A 26,640-nucleotide genomic window follows, 5' to 3' on the forward strand; every position below is an offset into this window, starting at 1 on the left:
AAAATTTAAAGAAGACTTATCACTATGTCCAAAACACACAGGTTTATTTTTTGTTTATCACTTCTATGTGGCTCCGTGTTTGGGATTTTTTTTTATAAATTGCTCTTCACAGTTAACCTATGAGCAACATCTTCTTAGTAAAGACCGTAAAAATTGTTACTAAATAGAAAGGACAATATCACTGGAACTGTTTGGCAGATTTTTTTTTAAAAAAAGCAACAACCAAAAAACAGAATAAATACCTATAAATGGCCACTAGATAATGAAGGTGCTTTCAACACATATACAAATTCGAAAAACAAAGGAAGCATAGAAAGCAAAAAATAATAATAATAATCTTTATTGATACAATAAAGCATGATGGCTCAGTGGTTAGCACTGCAGCCTTGCAGCGCTGGGGTCCTGGGTTCAAATCCCACCAAGAACAACATCTGCAATGAGTTTGTATGTTCTCACCGTGTTTGCGCGGTGTTTCTCCAGTTTCCTCCCATGCTCCAAACACATAGTGATAGAGAATTTAGATTGTGAGCCCAAATGGGGAGAGCGTTGATAATGTATGTAAAGCGCTGCAGAATATGTTGGCTGTATATAAAAATAAAGATTATTATTATACTAATCCAAAACAAATAGGTTAAAAGAGATAAAATTGGCAGTGTGGAACAAAAGAACCCCACTCGCTCAGGAGCCAGCTACACAATAATGACATCTACTGATGAGTAGAGATGAGCGGTGTTCGACTAGAACTGTTCGCCAATCTCAAATGCGAGCTGTTTTGGGCGGTGTTCGAGTTGTTCGACGAACCCGAACGATTTGCAAAAAATTCGGCTGTTCGAGGTTATGTTCGATAACTGTTCGTGCACCAAAAGCGTGTCCTGCATGTCTGGCGCTATTTAGAGCACCAATCATGCAGGGATTGTCTGCCACTCACTGTAATGCCACAGCCATGGTGGTTGTGGCATTACAGTGATTGCCCAAATCGATGGGAACAGTGCCAACAGTGAAACATGAAAAGCCGGCAATTCAGCAGCGGCATACACCGGTACCCGACAATTTAGAACCGAAAGAATAGAGCATCACAAATAGATTAGATAGATAGAAACATGTCAGTCACATATATATGAAGTACAGTGACAGTGATGCTTACTGTACTTGTCATTTAGTGTAAAGGATTTATAAAAAAAAATATTAGTGTTTTCATGCACCGTCTCTTTAAAAAAGCCGGCCGGCAATTCAGCAGCGGTACCCGACAATTTAGAATGGAAGCAATAGAGCATCACACATAGATTAGATAGATAGAAACATGTCAGTCACATATATATGAAGTACAGTGACAGTGTTGATTACTGTACTTGTCATTTAGTGTTAAAATAAAGGATTTATTTAAAAAAAAATTGGCGTGGGGGTCCCCATAATTTTAGTCTCTAGCGGAGGTTAAGCAGACGGCTGGGGCAGATGTTTGAAGCCTGGGAAGGGGGTAATACCCACGGAGCTTCCCAGGCTACTAATATCAGCCCCCAGCTGAATGCCTAGCCTTTACTAGCTATTAAAATGGGGGACCCCCCAAAAAATTGACGTGGGGTCCCCCCTATTTTAATAGCTAGCAAAGGCTAGGCAGACAGCTGGGAGCTGATATTAATAGCCCAGGAAGGGAGCCATGAATATTGGCCCCCTCCCAGGCTAGAAACACCAGCCGTCAGCCGCCCCAGAAATGGCACATCCATAGGATGCGCCAATTCTGGCACTTAGCCTCGCTCTTCCCACTGCCCTGTAGCGGTGGCAGTGGGGTAATAGGGCTGGGGTTGATGTCAGCTTATAATGCCAGCTGACATCAAGCCCAGGTTAGTAATGGAGAGGCGTCTATAAGACACCCCCATTACTAACCCCATAGTCAAAGTTAAAAAAACACACAAACACCCAGAATAAAGTCCTTTAATTGAAATAAAGACACAATTCTTTATTGTTCTAAATTAAACTCTACTTACCATCACGCCCATTCCAGCTGAAGCCAACGATCCCCTGCAATAAAAGAAAAATAATAAAGCAACATAATCCTTACCTTCCCATGGTTCCCACGACAGCTTCAGCTCTGCTACATCGAGATGACAGGCTGGACCGCAGCAGAAAGCTGCCATCCAGCCTGTCATCCCGCAGACACTGAGAAGCGCAGGCTTGCTTGCGCTCCTCAGCGTCTCTCTGTGACGGCATCCAGATGAGCCGAGTTCATGTCCAATGAACTCGGCTCACCTCATGCACATCACTGACAGCGTGGGAAAAATCTCACGCTGAAGCGCTGAGTGCAGGAGAATTCTCCCACGCTGTCAGTGACGTGCATAAGGTGAGCTCATGTCCAATGAACTCAGCTCACCTCCTGCACGTCACTGACAGCGTGGGAGAATTCTCCTGCACTCAGCGCTTCAGCGTGAGAATTCTCCCACGCTGAAGCGCTGAGTGCAGGAGAATTTTCCCACGCTGTCAGTGACGTGGATGAGGTGAGCTGAGTTCATTGGACATTAACTCGGCTCATCTGGATGCCCTCACAGAGAGACACTGTGGAGCGCAAGAAAGCCTGCTCTTCTCAGTGTCTGCAGGATGACAGGCTGGATGGCAGCGTTCTGCTGCGGTCCAGCCTGTCATCTCGATGTAGCAGAGCTGAAGCTGTCATGGGAACCATGGAAAGGTAAGGATGATGTTGCTTTATTATTTTTCTTTTATTTCAGGAGATCGTTGGCTTCAGCTGGAATGGGCGTGACGGTAAGTATGGTTTAATTTAGAACAATAAAGAATTGTGTGTTTATTTCAATTAAAGGACTTTTTTCTGGGTGTTGTGTTTTTTTTAAATACTTTACTAGAAATTCATGGTGATCATGTCTAATATTGGCATGACCCCATGAATTTTGGGCTTAGGGCCAGCTGATAATGCCAAGCTGGCCCTAACCCCTTTATTACCCAGTGAGCCACCGCATCAGGGCCCTGGATGAGTTGGGTACAGCGCCAGAAGATGGCGCTTCTATGAACGCGCCATTTTCCGAGGTGGCTGCGGACTGCAATTTGCAGCGGGGGTGGCCCAGAAAGCTTGGGCCTCCCTGCGCTGCGGATTCCAGCCCCCAGCTGCCTAGTTGTACCTGGCTGGACACAAAAACAGGGCGAAGCCCCACGTCAATTTTCTTTAAATTATTTCATGAAATAATTAAGAAAAAAAGGCCTTCCCTATATTGTTGTGTCCGGCCAGGTACAAATAGGCAGCTGGTGCTTGGGGGCAGCCCGTTCCTGCCTGCTGCACCTGACTGGACACAAATATAGTGCGAAGCCCCACGTCAATTTTTTTTTAATTATTTCATGAATTTCCTGAAATAATTTAAAAAAATTGAAGTGGGGCTTCGCACTATATTTGTGTCCAGCCAGGTACAGCAGGCAGGAACGGGCTGCCCCCAACCACCAGCTGACTATTTGTACCTGGCCGGACACAACAATATAGGGAAGGCCTTTTTTTCTTAATTATTTCATGAATTTCATGAAATAATTAAAAAAAAAATACGTGGGGCTTCGCCCTATTTTTGTGTCCAGCCAGGTACAGCAGGCAGCTGGGGGCTGGAATCTGCAGCGCAGGGAGGCCCAAGCTTTCTGGGCCCCCCCCCGCTGCAAATTGCAGTCCGCAGCCACCCCGGAAAATGGCTCGTTCATAGAAGCGCCATCTTCTGGCGCTGTACCCAACTCATCCAGGGCCCTGGTGCGGTGGCTCACTGGGTAATAAAGGGGTTAGGGCCAGCTTGGTATTATCAGCTGGCCCCAAGCCCAAAATTCATGGGGTCACGCCAGTATTAGACATGACCGCCATGAATTTCTAGTAAAGTATTTAAAAAAAACACAACACCCAGAATAAAGTCCTTTAATTGAAATAAACACACAATTCTTTATTGTTCTAAATTAAACTATACTTACCATCACGCCCATTCCAGCTGAAGCCAACGATCTCCTGCAATAAAAGAAAAATAATAAACCAACCTCATCCTTACCTTCCCATGGATCCCACGACAGCTTCAGCTCTGCTACATCGAGATGACAGGCTGGACCGCAGCAGAACGCCGCCATCCAGCCTGTCATCCCGCAGACACTGAGAAGAGCAGGCTTGCTTGCGCTCCACAGTGTCTCTCTGTGACGGCATAAAGATGAGCCGAGGTCATGTCCAATGAACTCAGCTCACCTCATGCACCTCACTGACAGCGTGGGAAAATTCTCCTGGACTCAGCGCTTCAGCGTGAGAATTCTCCCACGCTGTAAGTGACGTGCATGAGGTGAGCCGAGTTCATTGGACATGACCTCGGCTCATCTTTATGCCGTCACAGAGAGACACTGTGGAGCGCAAGCAAGCCTGCTCTTCTCAGTGTCTGCGGGATGACAGGCTGGATGGCGGCGTTCTGCTGCGGTCCAGCCTGTCATCTCGATGTAGCAGAGCTGAAGCTGTCGTGGGATCCATGGGAAGGTAAGGATGAGGTTGGTTTATTATTTTATTTTTATTACAGGAGATCGTTGGCTTCAGCTGGAATGGGCGTGACGGTAAGTATGGTTTAATTTAGAACAATAAAGAATTGTGTCTTTATTTCAATTAAAGGACTTTATTCTGGGTGTTTGTGTTTTTTTTAACTTTGACTATGGGGTTAGTAATGGGGGTGTCTTATAGACGCCTCTCCATTACTAACCTGGGCTTGATGTCAGCTGGCATTATAAGCTGACATCAACCCCAGCCCTATTACCCCACTGCCACCGCTACAGGGCAGTGGGAAGAGCGAGGCTAAGTGCCAGAATTGGCGCATCCTATGGATGAGCCATTTCTGGGGCGGCTGACGGCTGGTGTTTCTAGCCTGGGAGGGGGCCAATATTCATGGCACCCTTCCTGGGCTATTAATATCATCCCCCAGCTGTCTGCCTAGCCTTTGCTAGCTATTAAAATAGGGGGGACCCCACGTCATTTTTTTGGGGGGGTCCCCCATTTTAATAGCTAGTAAAGGCTATGTATTCAGCTGGGGGCTGATATTAGTAGTCTGGGAAGCTCTGTGGGTATTACCCCCTTCCGAGGCTTCAAACATCTGCCCCAGCCGTCTGCTTAACCTCCGCTAGAGCCTAAAATTATGGGGGATCCCCACGCCAATTTTTATTTTAATAAATCCTTTATTTTAACACTAAATGACAAGTACAGTAACCAACACTGTCACTGTACTTATTATAAATGTGACTGACATGTTTCTATCTATCTAATCTATGTGTGATGCTCTATCTTTCTGTTCTAAATTGTCGGGTACCGCTGCTGAATTGCCGGCCGGCTTTTTTAAAGAGACAGTGCATGAAAACACTATTATTTTTTTAAATAAATCCTTTACACTAAATGACAAGTACAGTAAGCAACACTGTCACTGTACTTATTATATATGTGACTGACTTGTTTCTATCTATCTAATCTATGTGTGAAGCTCTATTCTTTCTGTTCTAAATTGTCGGGTACAGATGCTGAATTGCCGGCCGGCTTTTTTAAAGAGACGGTGCATGAAAACACTAATATTTTTTTTAATAAATCCTTTACACTAAATGACAAGTGCAGTAACCAACACTGTCACTGTGCTTCTTATATGTGTGACTGACATGTTTCTATCTATCTAATCTATGTGTGATGCTCTATTCCTTCTTGTCTAAATTGTCGGGTACCGGTGTATGCCGCTGCTGAATTTGTCGGCCGGCTTTTTTAAAGAGAGTGTCTTCTGAGCAGTTTGTCAGCTTTTGGACACCTTTGCAGGTGTTTTCTATGTGTTTCTATGTGTTTTTGTTTGCCTGCCATTGGTTTTAACGGTGTTCGACGGTGTTCTAAGGTGTTCTACGAACAGTTCGACGAACAGTTCCTCGAACATCCCGGTGTTCGACGAACCGAACCGAACCCGAACACTACGGGGGTGGCTCAACACTACTGATGAGACTCTAAGGTGCAACAATTATATCAATACATATATATATATATATATATATATATACATATATATATATATATATATATATATATATATATATACACTGCTCAAAAAAATAAAGAGAACACTCAAATAACACATCCTAGATCTGAATGAATGAAATATTCTCATTGAATAGTTTGCTCTGTACAAAGTTGAATGTGCTGACAACAAAATCACACAAAAATCATCAATGGAAATCAAATTTATTAACCAATGGAGGCCTGGATTTGGAGTCACCCCCAAAATTAAAGTGGAAAAACCCACTACAGGCTGATCCAACTTTGATGTAATGTCCTTAAAACAAATGAAAATGAGGCTCAGTATTGTGTGTGGCCTCCACGTGTCTGTATGACCTCCCTACAATGCCTGGGCATGCTCCTGATGAGGTTGCGGATGGTCTCCTGTGGGATCTCCTCCCAGACCTGGACTAAAGCATCTGCCAACTCCTGGACAGTCTGTGGTGCAACGTGACGTTGGTGGATGGAGTGAGACATGATGTCCCAGATGTGCTCAATCGGATTCAGGTCTGGGGAACGGGTGGGTCAGTTCATAGCTTCAATGCTTTCATCTTGCAGGAACTGCTGACACACTCCAGCCACATAAGGTCTGGCATTGTCCTGCATTAGGAGGAACCAAGGGCCAACCGCACCAGCATATAGTCTCACAAGGGGTCTGAGGATCTCATCTCGGTACCTAGTGGCAGTCAGGCTACCTCTGGCGAGCACATGGAGGGCTGTGCGGCCCTCCAAAGAAATGCCACCCCACACCATTACTGACCCACTACCAAACTGGTCATGCTGAAGGGTGTTGCAGGCAGCAGATCACTCTCCACGGCGTCTCCAGACTCTGTCACATCTGTCACATGTGCTCAGTGTGAACCTGCTTTCATCTGTGAAGAGCACAGGGCGCCAGTGGCGACTTTGCCAATCTTGGTGCTCTGTGGTAAATGCCAAGCATCCTGCACGGTGTTGGGCTGTGAGCATAACCCCCATCTGTGGACGTCGGACCCTCATACCACCCTCATGGAGTCGGTTTCTAACCGTTTGTGCAGACACATGCACATTTGTGGCCTGCTGGAGGTCATTTTGCAGGGCTCTAGCAGTGCTCCTTCTGTTCCTCCTTGCACAAAGGCGGAGGTAGCGGTCCTGCTGCTGGGTTGTTGCCCTCCTACTGCCCCCTCCACGTCTCCTGGTGTACTGGCCTGTCTCCTGGTAGTGCCTCCAGCCTCTGGACATTACGCTAACAGACACAGCAAACCTTCTTGCCAGAGCTCGCATTGATGTGCCATCTTGGATGAGCTGCACTACCTGAGCAACTTCTGTGGGTTGTAGAGTCCGTCTCATGCTACCACGAGTGTGAAAGCACAACCAACATTCAAAAGTGACCGAAACATCAGCCAGAAAGCATTGGTACTGAGATGTGGTCTGTGGTCCCCACCTGCAGAACCACTCCTTTATTGAGTGTGTCTTGATAATTGCCAATAATTTCCATCTATTGTCTATTCCATTTGCACAAGAGCATGTGAAAATGATTGTCAATCAGTGTTGCTTCCTAAGTGGACAGTTTGATTTCACAGAAGTTTGATTTACTTGGAGTTATATTCTGTTGCTTAAGTGTTCCCTTTATTTTTTTGAGCAGTGTATATACATATATGTATATATTGTAGGGATTGTACTTAGGTGCGTGTGAGATAAACAGGAGGCATGTTCCTTGAAATGTTTATAGCTGTTTATTGCCTTCATAAACCGGTCAGAAAGTAAAATGCAAACAAACAGTCTTTAGGGCAGGCAAAAACAAAGTAAACAGTCCTTTAAGAAAAGTCTTTGGTAAACCAGACCTGTGGTCTCACAGGTTGGTCCGTATCCAGCACACAGCCCAGTCTGGAGACAACACAGAGGAGGACTTCTCCCTCCAAACACAGACCATGTGTCAAACAACTGCCTCCATTATATTGGCTGTTAACCACACCCAGAGGTGAGGTACAGTGGTGGCCAAAAGTATTGGCACCCCTACAATTCTGTCAGATAATACTCAGTTTCTTCCTGAAAATGATTGCAATCACAAATTCTTTGGTATTATTATCTTCATTTAATTTGCTTGCAAGGAAAAAACACAAAAGAGAGTGAAGCAAAAATCTAATTGTTGATCATTTCACACAAAACTCCGAAAATGGGCCAGACAAAAGTATTGGCACCCTCAGCCTAATACTTGGTTGCACAACCTTTAGCCAAAATAACTGCGAACAACCGCTTCCTGTAACCATCAATGAGTTTCTTACAATGCTCTGCTGGAATTGTAGACCATTCTTCTTTGGCAAACTGCTCCAGGTCCCTGATATTTGAAGGGTGCCTTCTCCAAACTGCTATTTTGAGATCTCTCCACAGGCGTTCTATGGGATTTAGGTCTGGACTCATTGCTGGCCACCTTAGAAGTCTCCAGTGCTTTCTCTCAAACCATTTTATAGTGCTTTTGGAAGTGTGTTTTGGGTCATTGTCCTGCTGGAAGACCCATGACCTCTGAGGGAGACCCAACTTTCTCACACTGGGACCTACATTATGCTGCAAAATTTGTTGGTAGTCTTCAGACTTCATAATGCCATGCACACGGTCAAGCAGTCCAGTGCCAGAGGCAGCAAAGCAACCCCAAAACATCAGGGAACGTCCGTCATGTTTGACTGTAGGGACCGTGTTCTTTTCTTTGAATGGCTCTCGTTTTTTCCTGTACACTCTATGTTGATGCTTTTTCCCAAAAAGCTCTACTTTTGTCTCATGTAACCAGAGAACATTCTTCCAAAACGTTTTAGGCTTTCTCAGGTAAGTTTTGGCAAACTCCAGCCTGGCTTTTTTATGTCTCGGGGTAAGAAGTGGGGTCTTCCTGGGTATCCTACCATACAGTCCCTTTTCATTCAGACGCCGACGGATAGTACGGGTTGACACTGTTGCACCCTCGGACTGCAGGGCAGCTTGAACTTGTTTGGATGTTAGTCGAGGTTCTTTATCCACCATCTGCACAATCTTGCGTTGAAATCTCTCTTCAATTTTTCTTTTCCGTCCACATCTAGGGAGGTTAGCCACAGTGCCATGGGCTTTAAACTTCTTGATGACACTGCGCACGGAAGACACAGGAACATTCAGGTCTTTGGAGATGGACTTGTAGCCTTGAGATTGCTCATGCTTCCTCACAATTTGGTTTCTCAAGTCCTCAGACAGTTCTTTGGTCTTCTTTCCTTTCTCCATGCTCAATGTGGTACACACAAGGACACAGGACAGAGGTTGAGTCAACTTTAATCCATGTTAACTGGCTGCAAGTGTGATTTAGTTATTGCCAACACCTGTTAGGTGCCACAGGTAAGTTACAGGTGCTGTTAATTACACGAATTAGAGAAGCATCACATGATTTTTCAAACAGTTCCAATACTTTTGTCCACCCCCATTTTTAGGTTTGGTGTGGAATTATATCCAATTTGGCTTTAGGACAATTCTTTTTGTGTTTTTTCATTGAAGACAAATTAAATGAAGATAATAGTACCAAAGAATTGGTGATTGCAATCATTTTCAGGAAGAAACTGAGTATTATCTGACAGAATTGCAGGGGTGCCAATACTTTTGGCCACCACTGTATGTGGGTAGCTGGACCCACCCATTCTCTCCTAGCTACCCATAACCCAGCTCCCAGGTGCATCAAACAATCCTCTTAATGCTTATGTGCACTAGAGAAACACTCCGGGTTACATCACAGAGACCAGCCATCTCTGTGATACATACCTCGCATCGCCTACGTGACCATTAGCCACCGTAGATACCTCCCCCTCTGCCTAAAGTCTTGGGGCTTGGCACCTTCGACTACCAGACAGGGTATTCTTGAGAGGGTATTGGCATTCCCATGTAGCTTTCCTGCTCTATGTTCTACATGGAAGTTGAAGTCCTGTAGGGCTAAAAATCAGCAGGTGTCCCTGGCATTTTTTCCCTTTGTTTCCTTCATCCATCTGAGTGGGGCATGCTCGGATACTAATCTAAATTTTTGACCTAACAGATAGTACCATAACGTGTCCACCGCCCACTTTATGGCCAAGCACTCCTTCTCTATGACCGAATAATTTTTTTCGCAAGAGGACAACTTTCTACTCAAGTAGAAGACAAGGTGCTCCTCCCCGTGTATCTCCTGGGAAAAGACTGCTCCTAAACCGATATCTGAGGCATCTGTCTGGAGTATAAACTCTTTCTTGAAGTCATGGGTCAACCAGCACCGTTTGCCTACACAGAGCTACTTTCATCTCTTGAAAGGCCATTGCCACTTTTCAGACCATTCGGCCATTGCCGATTTCGTCCCCTTAAAGAGGTCAGTCAGGGGTGAGGCCATCATGACGAAGTCTGGGATGAACCTCCTGTAGCATCCCACGATCCCCAGGAAGACTCTAACCTGCTTTTTTGACAGTGGTCTTGGCCAGGTTTGGATTGCCTCCACTTTACTGATTTGGGGTTTGATCTCGCCTTTACTAACTGCATAACCCAGGTATAGGGCTTCTTCTTTACCCATGGCACATTTCTTCAGGTTTATTGAAAGCCCCGCCTTCCTTAGAGCATCAAACACCACCTGGACCTTTTCCAGATGACTCTCCTAGTCCAGGCTGAAGATAACAATATCGTCCAGGTATGCTGCAGCGTATTGCTTATGGGGTGCAAGGATTCGATCCATAGCTCTCTGGAAGGTTGCATGGGCCCCCTGCAGTCCAAACGGCATCCGGACATACTGGAAGCATCCATCCGGTGTAGAAAACGCAGTCTTCTCCTTGGTAGTGTTGAGCCTCCCCCGTAGTGTTCGAGTTCGGTTCGGTTCGTCGAACACCCATATGTTCGCCGAACTGTTCGTCGAACTGTTCGTCGAACACCTTCGAACACCGTTAAAACCAATGGCAGGCAAACAAAAACACATAGAAACACATAGAAAACACATAGAAAACACTTCAAAGGTGTCCAAAAGCTGACAAACTGCTCAGAAGACACAACTAACATATGGAAAAATGACAAGTACATATAGTCATGCGAAAAGAAAAGAGGTGGAGGAGTAAAAGGAGGGGGAGACACAGATATAGGCATGTCATGCCCTTCTAAAATCAAGAAAGGCTGGAGTAAAAATATAAAATCAGCCTACAAACACCCAGACGTCGTGACAAGAAAATTGAAAAAAGAAATATCTTTAGGTAGAATGGCGGTTCCATTCAGAACACTTTCCTTACAAGACGTAGTGGTATCCCCGTTGTGAGTTGTGCCAAAAACGGAACCCAATACATTCGGACTAATCCACCATTTGTCATATCCAAGGGGCAGGTCAGTAAACGACAACATCGACGCGGAATCAAGTACAGTAGTATATATTGTACATCCTTTGACAAGGCAATCATGCGGATCAAGAAGTTGGGAAGGGTTACCCTAATGGCCAAAACAGAAATTGATGTGGCGTTCCGGTTACTTACTACCTGTGCCTCCGAATAGTGTCCACCTATTGGGCTACTTCTGGGAAGGAGCATACTATATAGATCGCTGTTTGCCCATGGGGTGGTCCAGATTCTGCTCACTATTTGAAGTGTTTAGTTGCTTCCTCAAATGGGTTGTAATGGACGTTTCTAAGGGGGCACATATTATCCATTACCTCGACAACTTCTTATGCCTGGGCCCAAAAGATTCACCACAGTGTGAATACACGCAGTAGTCCACCTGTGAGACGGAGAGAGCTGGAGGCAGAGCCGAGGGGTTAGATGGAGAACGGAAGAAGGAAAGAGTGCGAGGGAGGTAAGGGAGTACAGTGGAAGGCCGACCTGAGCTCCCCCACGTTCCTGCTGGGTGGGGAACAGCCCTGGGAAGAAAAGCCCTTGCGCATCCCTTTGAGGTTACGGGCGCGAGCGGGCAGAGGGACTATGCTGGAGTGCCAAGCCGACACGGCCAGTGCGTTCCTGCCCGTGCGACCTCCGTGTCGCCAGGTTTGTGCCAGAGCCGCGGTGGACCCTGACGGCCAGCCCCCTCTCCCAATACTGGTGCCTGTCCGCTGGTGGGTCGAGCCCCCCCGCGGTGGGGGGGAGTAACATCTGCAGAAGAAAGACCATCTTCCAGCCAAACTAAGATGTCTACTTCTTTTCGTGGACAATGTGATACGATCCCTTTCTTACGGACACGCCCATCGCTACAAATTCCAGATGAGGCACAAAAACAGCAGGTGCTTCAACGGATATCAAGTGCTCCTTCAAATGGGCTCTCCTCCACCTCAACTTCAACATCACAAATACTCCAGTCCTCAGAGGTGTCACCCCAATCGCACTTGCTTCCTCACAGCTCCCAAGTCTCCAGCTGCCCGTCTAAGTATGGGGTAACACAGATAGTTGAGTCTGCACAGCTGTTTACTCATACTATAGCCTGGGAAACGGAGGTCTGCTCCAGAGCATCTGTTAATCCAGATGAGGAAATTATCTGCACTGATGCCCAGAATCTTTATGAGTCGGATCCAGGACCAGATGAAGAATGTTCTGAGCATAATGTAGACCCTCGTTCCCAAACTGTAACTCCTGTTGGTGGAGACAATGATGAAGACTATGATGAGACTCAAATACCTTATTGGAGCGACAACTTGACTTTTCGGTAAGGGTAGGAAGAGGTTGGCTCTGAGGATGACGGGTGTGAGAACACACAGGGTGATGATGACGAGGTTGGAGATCCCACTTACTGTCAGCCCACAGTCAGCCAGTCGATGAGGTCAGCAGAGGAGGTGGAGGAGGATGTGACTAGCCCAGGGGATGGGGATGACTCGGTACCCGGGCCTTTGCCTGGCCTTGGGGATGTCGCGGTGGTCGGCTCCCAGGCCTGTACCCTGGGGTCACTCTTTAAAAGGGTGGATAATTGTTAATTTTATAAGAGTTCGTGACGCCACCTGTGGTATCTGGTGAGAAGCACCAGCGCTGCAGCAGTCCACTGAGGCCGGTGATAAGGCAGCTCGATGGTATAGCTCCCCACAGGTGGAGCTAGGCCTCAGGGCAACGTATGCAGGGGGAATGCAGGACAGGCGAGACCCAGCTGGGTCAGAGCAAGAACGGGAAAGGACACAGTAGTCACTTCAGTACCTTTTACTGGTGGAAATTCAGGCACATCACGGAGCACTGTAGGGTGAAGGGTGCTTATCAGGATCCTCCCCAATGAGCGGGTGTAGGGCCTTCTGTTTCTTGCCTCTGTGTAGTACATTTCTGACCTGCCTGGAGCTAGGCCTAACTTTGTCTCTGTCCTGCGCTGGCTGACCTTGTGGTAGGGCCTTGTCTTGGAGTTCATGCTCTCAGTATGCGGGGACTAAGCGTCTCCTGGCTTTGTTACGTATCAGCACCTTAGCGATCCTGGGACTTGTAGTTCTCCAGGGATTCCGGTTATGCCTTACTGGGTCATAGAGATCCCAGTAAGCTCGGATCCGGTGTCCGGTAAATGCTTCGGGGTGAGCTGGTTAAGCTCCTCTGCCCCGTATGTACTAACTCTCCACTCGCCTTCGGCCTACTCGGGCCCTCACTAGGCAATACACACTAACGGCAGCTTGCCGCACTTCACCGATCTTATGGCACCGGCACACCTTAAGCTCTAACTGGGCTCCCTGAATCTAGCTAGCAGGAGCCTCGTGCTCCACTGATGAACTATTAACTGAGTTCTCTAGACTAGACTGAGCTCCACTGCAGACTGATCTCTCTTAGGCTTCTCTACTGCAGGAACCCTTCAGAGGAACTGAGCTGCCTAGCTCCACCTTCCCTATTTATATCCCTAACGGGCTCCCTCTGCTGGTCTGAGGTGGAAGGTGGAGATGTGTGAATGTTTATGGGGGCCTCTTGTGGAGAATTCCATCAATGCACTCTTCTAGGATCTGTGATACCAAGCACAGCGGGGCGTCACAGATGCTATTGATGACGAGGTTAGGTTGCGCCTTCCTGGACAGAGACGGAGTACTGGAAGCACGTCAACAACTGCATCCTCAACTACAACTCTGCCTCTGACCACAAGTCGTGGTGGCTCTTCAGGTCGCATGGGCTCTAAGCCTTGCGTAGCCTGGGCATTTTTTCAGATCGATAAGGATGACCCAACTCGTGTTATCTGTAATATTTGTCACCAAAAGCTAAGTAGAGGCCAAAAAATCCATAGTTTGAGTACTTCATGCATGAACCGTCACATGGATATGAAGCATAAGTTGCAGTGGGAAGCTCACTGTGCTACAATGCGGCCTAGCGGGCCGGGCCAACCACTGTCTGCCCCATCTTGTGCATCCGCAGCCTTTTCATCCTCTGTGACTGGGGGGACAGCAGTCACACATGTTTTTGGACGCAGACCTGCCACCTCTTTACCCGCAACAGCCAGTGTGATTGACAGGTCATCATTTCATTTGGAAGTGGAAACACCAGCTGGTGTTGAGCGCTCTCCGACATCGAGAGCACCACCTTTGGATCAAGGCAACCTAACTTTTCTGCCTGCATCTTCCTCACAGACCGGCAGTTGGCCGGGGACACCCTACTCAACCCCGTCTAAGCACAACAGCCAGCCCTCGGTCCCTCAGATGTGGACAAGTAAAAGACCATTTCCTCCTAGCCATGACAAAGCTAAGAGGTTGAATTTCACCATCTGCAAGCTCTTGGCTACAGAAATGCTGCCTTTCCGCCTGGTGGACACAGAGGATTTTCGAGACCTTATGTCCGTCGCAGTGCCCCAGTACCAGATGCCCAGTTGGCACTACTTCTCAAAGAAAGGTATGACTGCGCTACACCAGCATGTCGCACACAACATCACCGCTTCTTTGAGAAACTCTGTGTGTGACAGGGTGCATTTCATCACAGACACTTGGACGAGTAGGCATGGACAGGGGCGTTACATGTCGCTGACTGGGCACTGGGTAACTATGGTGACAGCAGGACAAGGGGCTGCTGTCCAAGTCTTGCCGTCCCCACGAGTTGTACGTCAATCCTCTTTATCTAGAAGTTCCTCCACTGCTTCTGCCTCCTTAACCTCCTCTCGGTCCTCCACCTGCACCCAAAGCCTGTCTGGTAATGTCACCCGCTTTCTAACTGCGCAGAAGGAATCCTGCACACCTCCTTACTATGCTGGCAGCAGGGCTCAATGGCATCAGGCGGTGTTTACTTTGAAATGTCTGGGAAATGTGCGTCACACAGCTGAGGAGTTGTGGTCAGCTCTGGAGACCCAGTTTCATGAATGGTTGTCTCCACTGGACCTGCAACCAGGGAAGGCCGTGTGCGACAATGCTGCAAACCTGGGTGCGGCCCTTCGCCGGGGCAATGTCACACACGTGCCTTGTATGGCTCACGTGTTGAACCTGGTTGTCCAGCAATTTTTAGCCCACTATCCCGGACTAGATGGCCTTCTGCAGAGGGCACGGTCGCTGTGTGCTCACTTTCACCGTTCGCATCCCGCAGCTCAACGACTTACATCTCTACAGAAGTCGTTGGGCCTGCCAGTTCACCGGCTGAAATGCGATGTGCCGACACGGTGGAATTCAACTCTGCACATGTTGCAGCGACTGTGGCAGCACCGACAAGCCCTGGTGCAATACGTTATGACGTATAGCCTGGGCCAACGAGATCCAGAGGTGGGGCAAATCACGCTGCAGGAGTGGTCTCAGATCAGGGACCTATGAAGTTGATGCGCCCCCTGGGCCGTGGGGTACCCGGAGCCGGGCCGGTAGACGCTGGGGGTTGTAGTCAGTGTGGCGGTGACCCGGTCCGTGACCCAGGGCGGTCAATCCAAGGGTAATTTGTATATATGGGTTTTATAATGTCCGACTACGCCACCTGTGGAGTGCGGCCAAAGGGGCCGCCGTTGCGGAACAGTCCTCTGAAGCTGGTGGTTTTGCAGCAGTGGTATTATTACTCCCCACAGGAAGAGTGTAGCTTCAGGGCAGTGTGGGTGGATGATGGAGGGTTGTAGTGCAGGGAGTCAGTAATGAACACAGAGTCTGTGTGATGCAGTCCCAAGATCTTTACTCACAGTTGTTGCAGTCCAGATTACAGGTACCAGAGCAATCTCCCCCGTCGTGCTGTGCGTACTCAGTAAGGGGCTCAGTTCACCCCCAGAAAGCTCCGGAGTACTTAACAGAACCCCCTTCTGTGTGTCCTTTCTCTGGCCTTCTCCCTGCACCTCACACCCAGTGACACTTCTATCCGGTATCCTCGGGCCTTGGCGGGTGACGTGTGTTCCGTCCCCTGGGTCCTATGTGGCTACCTTCTTAGTGAGACTGGTGTGGACTTTGGCCTGCAGTACATGAAATGCTGCAGCCTCCGGTTTCTAGTTGAGCCTCCGCTAGTTGAGGGACCGGTTCCCCTTATCTGGCATGACCCCTCTACCTCCTGGTAGCAGCGGGCGTACGGGTGGCCTTCTGCACGGCCCATACCCCTAGGGTCCCTTCGATTCCTGGAGCCTTCCTGCTCCCACTCCTCTCTTCTCTCCTTCAGTCCTGGGCCTCCCAGGCTAGGCCCGCCTCCGGAGCAGAGCTCATGCAGAGCATCTGCTCCTGTCAATTCTCCTCCTCTGACTGGCTTGCTCTTTCTAAGATGGCTTCCTATTTATACTCTCCCTGTCCTGTGCTCCCCTAATCTGCCTTCTCCACCCCCACCCACTACATAGGAGCCTCACGCCAGCTAGGGACCTGGGACTGTGCTCTCCCTTAGGAGCAATCTCGCCCTACCCCCACTGCGGGTATGTATTGGATGCAGGTGTTAGGGTCACGAGCCATACTCCTTCCTTACCTGAAGGTGAGATAACACACCTCTGGGTGAGATGCAGTACCTCTGTGGCGACTGAACCCTCAGGGGCGCCACACACCCTTCTGCACAGTTTTGAAATGGCGACGAAGATGTTTAGTGCTGACGATGCCATTATCAGCATGACTATTCCGGTGATTTACATGCTGGAGCACACGTTAAACAGAATTTAGAGTCAGGTGGTGGGACAAGAGGAGGTGGAGGAAGTAGAGGAGGAGTCGTATGCGGAAGGGATAACAACTCCAAGGTCCAGACGGTCGGCAGCACCAAGGCGGCAGGCATGGGAGGGTGGGGGAGAGGGATTAACCAGGGCGCATGGTAGCAGCCAAACTGTTGAGGAAGGTGCAGGAGCCGAGGAAGAAGTGGAGAACGAACTGGCGATGGGCATGTAAGACTCATCAGATGAGGGAGACCTTGATCACATTTCTGTTGTGTGAGGTTGGGGGGAGAGGGCAGAGGAAAGAAGCATGATTCTTACCTCGCTACCAACACAACAAGGACTTAGTCCTCCTGGATGCGCAAGACACATGAGTGCCTTCTTGCTGCACTATCAGCAACATGACCCTTGGATTGTCAGAATTCGAAGTAATCCCGACTACTGGGTTGCCACACTCTTAGATCCCCAGTACAAAAGTAAATTTGCCGAAATAATTCCTGTCATAGAAAGGGATTCACGCATGCAGGAGCATCAGCAGAGGCTGTTGCAGAATCTTACATGTGCTTTTCCACAAAACACCAGTGGTGCACGTAGTGAATCTCACAGTTCTAACTTGCAAACCGTGGGACTGTCGAGTCTTCATCACTCAAACAGTAATAGTAACACAGTATCTGCTGGTAACAGCAATTTTGTGGAATCGTTTCACCACTTTTTTAGACCATCCTTTGCAAGGCCACAGGAGACAAGAAGTCTGACACATAGTCAACGCCTATAGAGGATGGTACAGGAGTATCTCCAAGTGAACATCGAAGCCATGACTGTGGCACTGGACCCTTGCTCATTTTGGGATTCCAATCTGGAAAAATGTCCGGAGTTCGCCACTCACGCCTTGGAGATCTTGTCATGCCCTGCAGCCAGCATTCTCTCTGAATGTGTGTTCAGCGCTGCTGGTGGTGTGCTGACAGATAAGCGCACGCAGCTGTCCACTGAGAATGTAGACAGACTCACGGTTATAAAGATGAACAAATCATGGATCCGCAAGGCCTTTTCTACCCCTGTGTCATCCTGGGGAGACTAAAAGCTTGAGTTTTTGTTAAAATCACCTCACCAACCGTTTTAAGCAACTCTGGGGCAATGCCACTTAAGTGGTGTCTGTGCCACAATTTTTGGAAAAAATGGAGACTCTTTTTGGAGTCCCCCTGCTGTGTTTCAAGTGACGTTGGCACCGTCAATTCCAGGTGGGTTGGGTCGCCCCCCCCCCCCCCCCGCTTTTAACTGTAAGAAACTACATACACTATGGCTTGGGGTAACACAGATGGTTGAGTCTGAAGAGCTGTTTACTCAGAGGTCTGCTCCAAAGCTTCAGTGTCTTCTAGTCAGCGTAGAATTTTTAACTGCATCTAGCCTAGGCAATACTTTGGGCGTAGTAGCCCAGCTGCGAAGCAAGCTGCACCGCCTGTGTATCTAATAAGAATTTTTAAATGCATCTAGCCTAGGCAGACTGTGGGGACCCCCAACCAAACCCAGACGCTCAGCCCCCCTACCGCCCCCCTTTCCTTGACAATACAATAATGTAACTCTTACAACTGGATGGGTGAGGATCGGTCACAGCTTTATTAACTCTTTATACTCATTCCATTAGAAAGGCATTTTATTTCTAAAAAAATTCAGCTTGTTGCAGCATGCCCTGGGTCTCCACACCGGCAAGTTGGCCAACAAGTGTAACTCTCCAACATGTCCTTTCTATTTCCAGGCCACGGAGGATCCTGCGTACTCGTATGCAGGACTCTGACCCCCATCCATCACTCTTAACGCTTGTTCCACTCCGTCCTGGAGTCCTGACAGGAATATGTCCAGTCCAATATCCATTAAGTGAACACCATCGGGCCGTATGAGTCCTGCTTTATCTCCTTCCAGTTGTCGGTGTTGTATCACTACACCGCCTCTGTCTCTTCTAAATTTTGCCATCCGAATATTTATTACCCGCCTTGTCCGTTCGATGGCCGTGATGGCGCACCTCGCCATACCGCTATCGGCACAATCTGTAACCATACTATAGTTAATTTTGTGAAAAATTATCTGAAGCGCTCAGTGTCTTGTTTCATTATTGCCATTAGTTATGCGCTCTTGTGATGACCTAGGTCGTTTCCCCCAGCCTGTATAACAAAGATGACCGGACCTCTTGCCTCTCTCCCTACCTTGATTACCTCCATTAGGACCTGTGGCCATAGCAGGCCTCTAATACCTCTCCAGTTGAAATATGTGTTATGAAACTCTAATTTCCTCCCGCCTGGGCGGACTTTCGCCCTTTTTTCTGCCCAATATATATATACAAGTGGCCTATCACCCACACTGTTGGCTTAGCGTCACCTGTAAAAGAAACAAACCATGTTAGGATAACAAGTCCGGTCTTATGTATCTCGCCAAACACGTGGATCGCCATCTCCCTATCCTCTGAACTTCCGTTTCTGACAGTCCTGCTCTTGCTGCTTCCGTGGCCGCGCCTATGCGGAATGAGTGTGTCTCATAATCTTTGGGGTGGTTCCCTGCCGATGTTATGCATTTATTAAATATAGCTTGGAACTGGTATCTTGATAATGACATTCCATCAATGTGTGATAGGATGAAATTACTTTGTGATCTGATGGCCATATATGTTTTTACTATTGTTACCCGACTCAGTGTACCTTTTGTGGGTTGTACCCAAGTGCCCCTGCCCGCTGGAACCGTTTTCGATTTGTGTATGCGTAGACGTATTGCATTATTGGCTATGACTACGTCCTGGTGTAATAAGCCTCCACTGTTGGTAATTTTGGATTGAGGGACTAATTCGCTTATGCATAGCGCCCCTAAGAAGGCGATCGCAAATGCAGTAGACAGTAGTGTTGTGAGTGTCATGTTAATGGTGTTAGAGATATGATGTGAGAAATCAGTTTTAGTGACACGGGACGGGACGTATAAACTCCTGACTTGGCTGACCCCTTTTCCACCCTTTTATGGATTGTCTGATGATGAATCTCTTTGTCACATCTCCCCAATTCAGTAGTTGGAAGTGAAATGCTACTCCGGTCAGACACCGCTGCGCTGACGCCCCTGATATGCCCCTCATCATTAGCTGGTGGAGAAATTCTATAGTGACTTGCAATCTGGCTTGTTCACATTGGTCAACCCGTCTGCCTGCTACTAGTCGTGTCCACTCTTCTCATGCCTTACCGTATGCTTGCCACGTCGACGGGGCAACTGACACTCTCATTAATGGCATCAACTATTCGCCACTAGATCCCATAGGGAGGGTGGGTAACTGTTGCCCGATGGGTGGGCGTTGGGGAGGAGCTCTGTGAAAATCTGCCAATTAAATTGTGATAAAGCGTTAGCAGCAGCTTTAGACCCCTCAGCATCGTGGCTAGCGCGGACCCATACATTGTGTTTTAGGCACAGGAATGCTAGCTGGCGTAGTAGGCCTAGCACTGGGAGAAACGATGATGCCATCTTATTAATGCAGTGCGCTAGGCTGGTGTTTTTTGTTATGAAGCGTATATTTTTGTTAGCCAGGCGCGCGCCCCATATTTCTATTGCTACCACTATTGGGAAGAAAAATTATTTTCCGGGCTAGATGCATCTAAAAATTCTTATTGATTTCAAAGCTGGTGGAGCTTGGTATAGATGGCCTAATACAATGAGTACCACACACTGCTACTATGCCCAAAATTATTTTCCGGGCTAGATGCAGCTAAAAATTATTATTAATTTCAAAGCTGGTGGAGCTTGGTATAGATGGCCTAATACAATGAGTACCACACACTGCTACTATGCCCAAAATTATTTTCCAGGCAAGATGCAGCTAAAAATTATTATTAATTTCAAACCTGGTGGAGCTTGGTATAGATGGCCTAATACAATGAGTACCACACACTGCTACTATGCCCAAAATTATTTTCCAGGCAAGATGCAGCTAAAAATTATTAGTAATTTGAAAGCTGGTGGAGCTTAGTATAGATGGCCTAATAGAATGAGTACCACACACTGCTAATATGCCCAAAATTATTTTCCAGGCAAGATGCAGCTAAAAATTATTATTAATTTCAAAGCTGATGGAGCTTGATATAGATGGCCTTATAGAATGAGTACCACACACTGCTAATATGCCCAAAATTATTTTCCAGGCAAGATGCAGCTAAAAATTATTAGTAATTTGAAAGCTGGTGGAGCTTATTATAGATGGCCTAATAGAATGAGTACCACACACTGCTAATATGCCCAAAATTATTTTCCAGGCAAGATGCAGCTAAAAATTATTATTAATTTCAAAGCTGGTGGAGCTTGGTATAGATGGCCTAATACAATGAGTACCACATACTGCTACAATGCCCAAAATTATTTTCCAGGCAAGATGCAGCTAAAAATTATTAATAATTTGAAAGCTGGTGGAGCTTAGTATAGATGCCCTAATAGAATGAGTACCACACACTGCTAATATGCCCAAAATTATTTTCCAGGTAAGATGCAGCTAAAAATTATTATTAATTTCAAAGCTGGTAGAGCTTGGTATAGATGGCATAATACAATGAGTACCACACACTGCTACTATGCCCAAAATTATTTTCCAGGCAAGATGCAGCTAAAAATTATTAGTAATTTGAAAGCTGATGGAGCTTAGTATAGATGGCCTAATAGAATGAGTACCACACACTGCTAATATGCCCAAAATTATTTTCCAGGCAAGATGCAGCTAAAAATTATTATTAATTTCAAAGCTGGTGGAGCTTGGTATAGATGGCCTAATACAATGAGTACCACACACTGCTACTATGCCCAAAATTATTTTCCAGGCAAGATGCAGCTAAAAATTATTAGTAATTTGAAAGCTGGTGGAGCTTAGTATAGATGGCCTAATAGAATGAGTACCACACACTGCTAATATGCCCAAAATTATTTTCCAGGCAAGATGCAGCTAAAAATTATTATTAATTTCAAAGCTGGTGGAGTTTGGTATAGATGGCCTAATACAATGAGTACCACACACTGCTACTGAGCCCAAAATTATTTTCCGGGCTAGATGCAGCTAAATATTATTATTAATTTCAAAGCTGGTGGAGCTTGGTATAGATGGCCTAATACAATGAGTACCACACACTACTACTATGCCCAAAATTATTTTCCAGGCAAGATGCAGCTAAAAATTATTATTAATTTCACAGCTGGTGGAGCTTGGTATAGATGGCCTAATACAATGAGTACCACAAAAAAACAAGCAATGTAAACTGAGGTCTAAGATGGTACACATGCAAGAAATAGGAGCATGTTCACACTAGCAAAAAGAAGCAAAACCTACAAAAGACAAAAAATAAATCTCATACCCTACCATCATTATATATAAATGTAAAGCAAAGTTGCATATTAAATATAGGGTACTTAGTGAACTATTTTTGATCAAAAAAAGTATACAAGCCGTCCCACCAGCGACAAGGTGACCCTAAATTGGGACGGTACCTACACTGTCTATATTAAAAACCTTACTGTATATCAAAGTTGAAGTAATGCATATAAAAGGGTAGACAAATAGGACCGGGTCCCAACTTCAGACCACCTAGGCCCGTGGTAAGCTACATATATACTAATCAGCTCAACAAAGGGGATGCCACACCCTTAATTTGCACAGAATGCAAACAAGACAAAAAACCAAGCAATGTGAACTGAGGTCTAAGATGGTACACATGCAAGAAATAGGAGCATGTTCACACTAGCAAATAGAAGCAAAACCTACAAAAGACAAAAAATATATCTCATACCCTACCATCATTATATATAAATGTAAAGCAAAGTTGCATATTAAATATAGGGTACTTAGTGAACTATTTTTGATCAAAAAAAGTATACAAGCCGTCCCACCAGCGACAAGGTGACCCTAAATTGGGACGGTACCTACACTGTCTATATTAAAAACCTTACTGTATATCAAAGTTGAAGTAATGAATATAAAAGGGTAGACAAATAGGACCGGGTCCCAACTTCAGACCACCTAGGCCCGTGGTAAGCTACATATATACTAATCAGCTCAACAAAGGGGATGCCACACCCTTAATTTGCACAGAATGCAAACAAGACAAAAAACCAAGCAATGTGAACTGAGGTCTAAGATGGTACACATGCAAGAAATAGGAGCATGTTCACACTAGCAAAAAGAAGCAAAACCTACAAAAGACAAAAAATATATCTCATACCCTACCATCATTATATATAAATGTAAAGCAAAGTTGCATATTAAATATAGGGTACTTAGTGAACTATTTTTGATCAAAAAAAGTATACAAGCCGTTCCACCAGCGACAAGGTGACCCTAAATTGGGATGGTACCTACACTGTCTATATTAAAAACCTTACTGTATATCAAAGTTGAAGTAATGTATATAAAAGGGTAGACAAATAGGACCTATTTGTCTACCCTTTTATATGCATTACTTCAACTTTGATATACAATGAGTACCACACACTGCTACTAAGCCCAAAATTATTTTCCGGGCTAGATGCAGCTAAAAATTATTATTAATTATTATTATTAATTTCAAAGCTGGTGGAGCTTGGTATAGATGGCCTAATACATTGAGTACCACACACTACTACCATGCCCAAAATTATTTTCCAGGCAAGATGCAGCTAAAAATTATTATTAATTTCAAAGCTGGTGGAGCTTGGTATAGATGGCCTAATACAATGAGTACCACACACTGCTACTAAGCCCAAAATTATTTTCCGGTGTAGATGCAGCTAAAAATTATTATTAATTTCAAAGCTCGTGGAGCTTGGTATAGATGGCCTACTAGATTGAGTACCACACACTGCTACAGGCCCAAAATGTTTTACTTGGCTAGGTGCAGTAAAAAATTTGTATTACATACACAGGTGGCGTAGCTTGCAACACAGATAGGCTACTCCACTGACTAACACACACTGCAAGAGGCCCAAAAGGATTTGCTTAACTAGATTTAGCCAAATGCTGTGAAAAACACTTGCACAGCACTAAAACAGACCTGCCTGGCAAAAAGTGATAGGAACTGATCTAACCTAGCCCTCAAAAGTGCTGGAATTACAACTAGTCACTACTCCCAACCTATCTGTCGATTTAAGAGCACAGACCTGCCTGCTAAAAGTGCTAGGAACTGCTGTAACCTAGCCCTCAAAAGGGCTGCAATTACAAACTAGTCCCTACTCCCTAAACCTTTCTGTCTATTTAAGAGAAAATTCGCTTGCAATTCAGTTACACAATATAGCGCTAACAGCAGCAGCAGTGCCGTCTAACACTCCGCTGCAGCAGTGAGAAAATGTTGGCGACGGGGAAGATGGCTGGGTCTTATAGGGCAAGGACATGTGACATACACAGCCAATGACACATGCCCTTGCTTGTGTGAAAAAAAGCACTTCACTCTGTGTGTGTGCTGCTGATAGGCTGACAGACTGCACCTCCCCACTGTAAATGTGGGAAAGAGAAAAAAAAAATGGAGATCTTCATTATTTCTGCAGAGATCCATCCCATGCCCCTTCCCCCTGTAAATGCGGGAAAGAGAAAAAAAAAATGGAGATCTTCATTATTTCTGCAAAGATCCATCCCATGCCCCTCCCCCCGCCCCGCTGTACACTCAAACTGTGTATTAACATTGATTATCAGCATTACTGTGAAAAAATCCAGTTACGATTTGGGTGCACGAACAGTTATCGAACATAACCTCGAACAGCCGGATTTTTTTCAAATCGTTCGGATTCGTCGAACGGCTCGAACACCACCCAAAACAGCTCGAATTTGAGATTGGCGAACAGTTCAATTCGAACACCGCTCATCTCTACTCCTTGGCTCCCTGTGCCATGGGGATCTGCTAATATCCCTTCGTCAAATCCAAGGTGATTATGTACCTTGCTGCCCCAATTCTCTCTATTAGCTCATCAACGCGTGGCATGGGATTTGCGTCGAACTTGGAGACCTCATTCAACTTCCGATAGTTGTTGCAGAACCTCAATTCATCGGGCTTTGGGACTAGGACAATCGGGTTCGACCAACCGCTCTTGGATTCCTCAATGACCCCGAGCTTCAACATATGAGCAACCTCTTTGGAGATCACCTCTCGTCGGACCTCAGCTATCCGATAGGGCTTCAAGTTCACCCGCACATGGGGGTCAGTCAGAGCCTTGTGTTCTATGACCCTTGTGCACCCTTGTGCGGCCCGGCAATTCCGAGAACAGATCTCTGTTCTTCTGCAACAACTTCCGACACTTATGTTTTTGGGCCTTCATTAGCGTTTCTGCTTTTGCGACTCCTCCCACATCCCCTTCTGGCTTGCCCAGCAGCATGGAGTTTCCACAGCCTCCCTGTCTTGCCACGGCTTGATGAGGTTGGTGTGGTATATTTGGTATGGCTTACGTCGTCCCGGTTGATGAACCTTGTAGATCACATCACCAAGGTTCTCAACCACCTCATACGGCCCTTGCTATTTGGCCAAGAACTTACTTTTCATTGTAGAAATTAGCACAAGGACTCGGTCTCCCGGATTGAATTGCCTCACTCTGGCTGACCGATTGTAGACCCTGCCCTGAGCTTCTTGTGCCTGGAGGAGATGTCTTTTTATGATGGGCATCACCTTCGCAATCTTCTGCTGCATCAGTGCAACGTGCTCAATGACGCTTCTATGGGGTGTGACTTCAGCTTCCCAGGTTTCCTTGGCTATATCCGGGAGACATCGCGGATGTCGGCCATACAGAAGTTCAAATGGCGAGAACCCCGAAGATGCCTGTGGAACCTCTCGGATGGAGAACAACAGATACAATAGGAGACAGTCCCAGTCCTTTAAGCAAAGTCTTTGGTAAACCGGACCTGTGGTCACACAGGTTGGTCCATATCCAGCACACAGCTCAGTCTAAAGACAACACACAAGAGGCCTTCTCCTTCCAAACACAGACCATGTGTCAAACAACAGCCTCCATTATATAGGCTGTTAACCACACCCGGAGGTGAGGTATGTGGGTAGCTGGACCCACTCATGCTCTCCTAGCTACCCGTAACCCGGCTCCCAGATGCACCAAACGATCGTCTTAGTGCTTATGTGTGAAAAACTTGTTGCATCATTCCCAAGAAGACTCATGGCTGTACTAGGTCAAAAGGGTGCTTCTATTCAATACTGCAAAGGGTCTGAATTCATATTTATGACCATGTGATATTTCAGTTTTTCTTTTTTAATAAATTTGCAAACATTTCTACAATTCTGTTTTTTTTCAGTCAAGATGGGGTGCAGAGTGTACATTAATGAGAAAAAAATGAACTTTTTAGAATTTACCAAATGGCTGCAATGAAACAAAGAGTGAAAAATTTAAAGGGGTCTGAATACTTTCCGCACCCACTGTATATATATATTGATATATTTGTTGCACCTTAGAGTCTCATCGGTAGAAGTCTTTGAACTATTTACTGTGCAACTGACTATTCAGCGAGTAGGATTCCTCTGTTCCACACTCCTAGTTTTATCTCTTTTAAATTATTTGTGTTGGATTTGTATTAATAAAGATTATTTTTATGATTTGGTTGCTGTGCTTCCTTTGTTTTTCGGGTTCATCCAAAAAAAAGCATAATCAAGGGAGCAGTGAGAATAAAATAAGAGCCAACACTGTCCATTTTTGACCTAGTGACAGGTCCTCTTTAGGGAGAGTTAAGGGCATCTCTA

The sequence above is a fragment of the Phyllobates terribilis genome, unplaced genomic scaffold (genome assembly GCF_046119375.1).
Source record: "Phyllobates terribilis strain yellow unplaced genomic scaffold, ASM4611937v1 Scaffold_1__5_contigs__length_1240528914, whole genome shotgun sequence".
NCBI lineage: Eukaryota > Metazoa > Chordata > Amphibia > Anura > Dendrobatidae > Phyllobates > Phyllobates terribilis.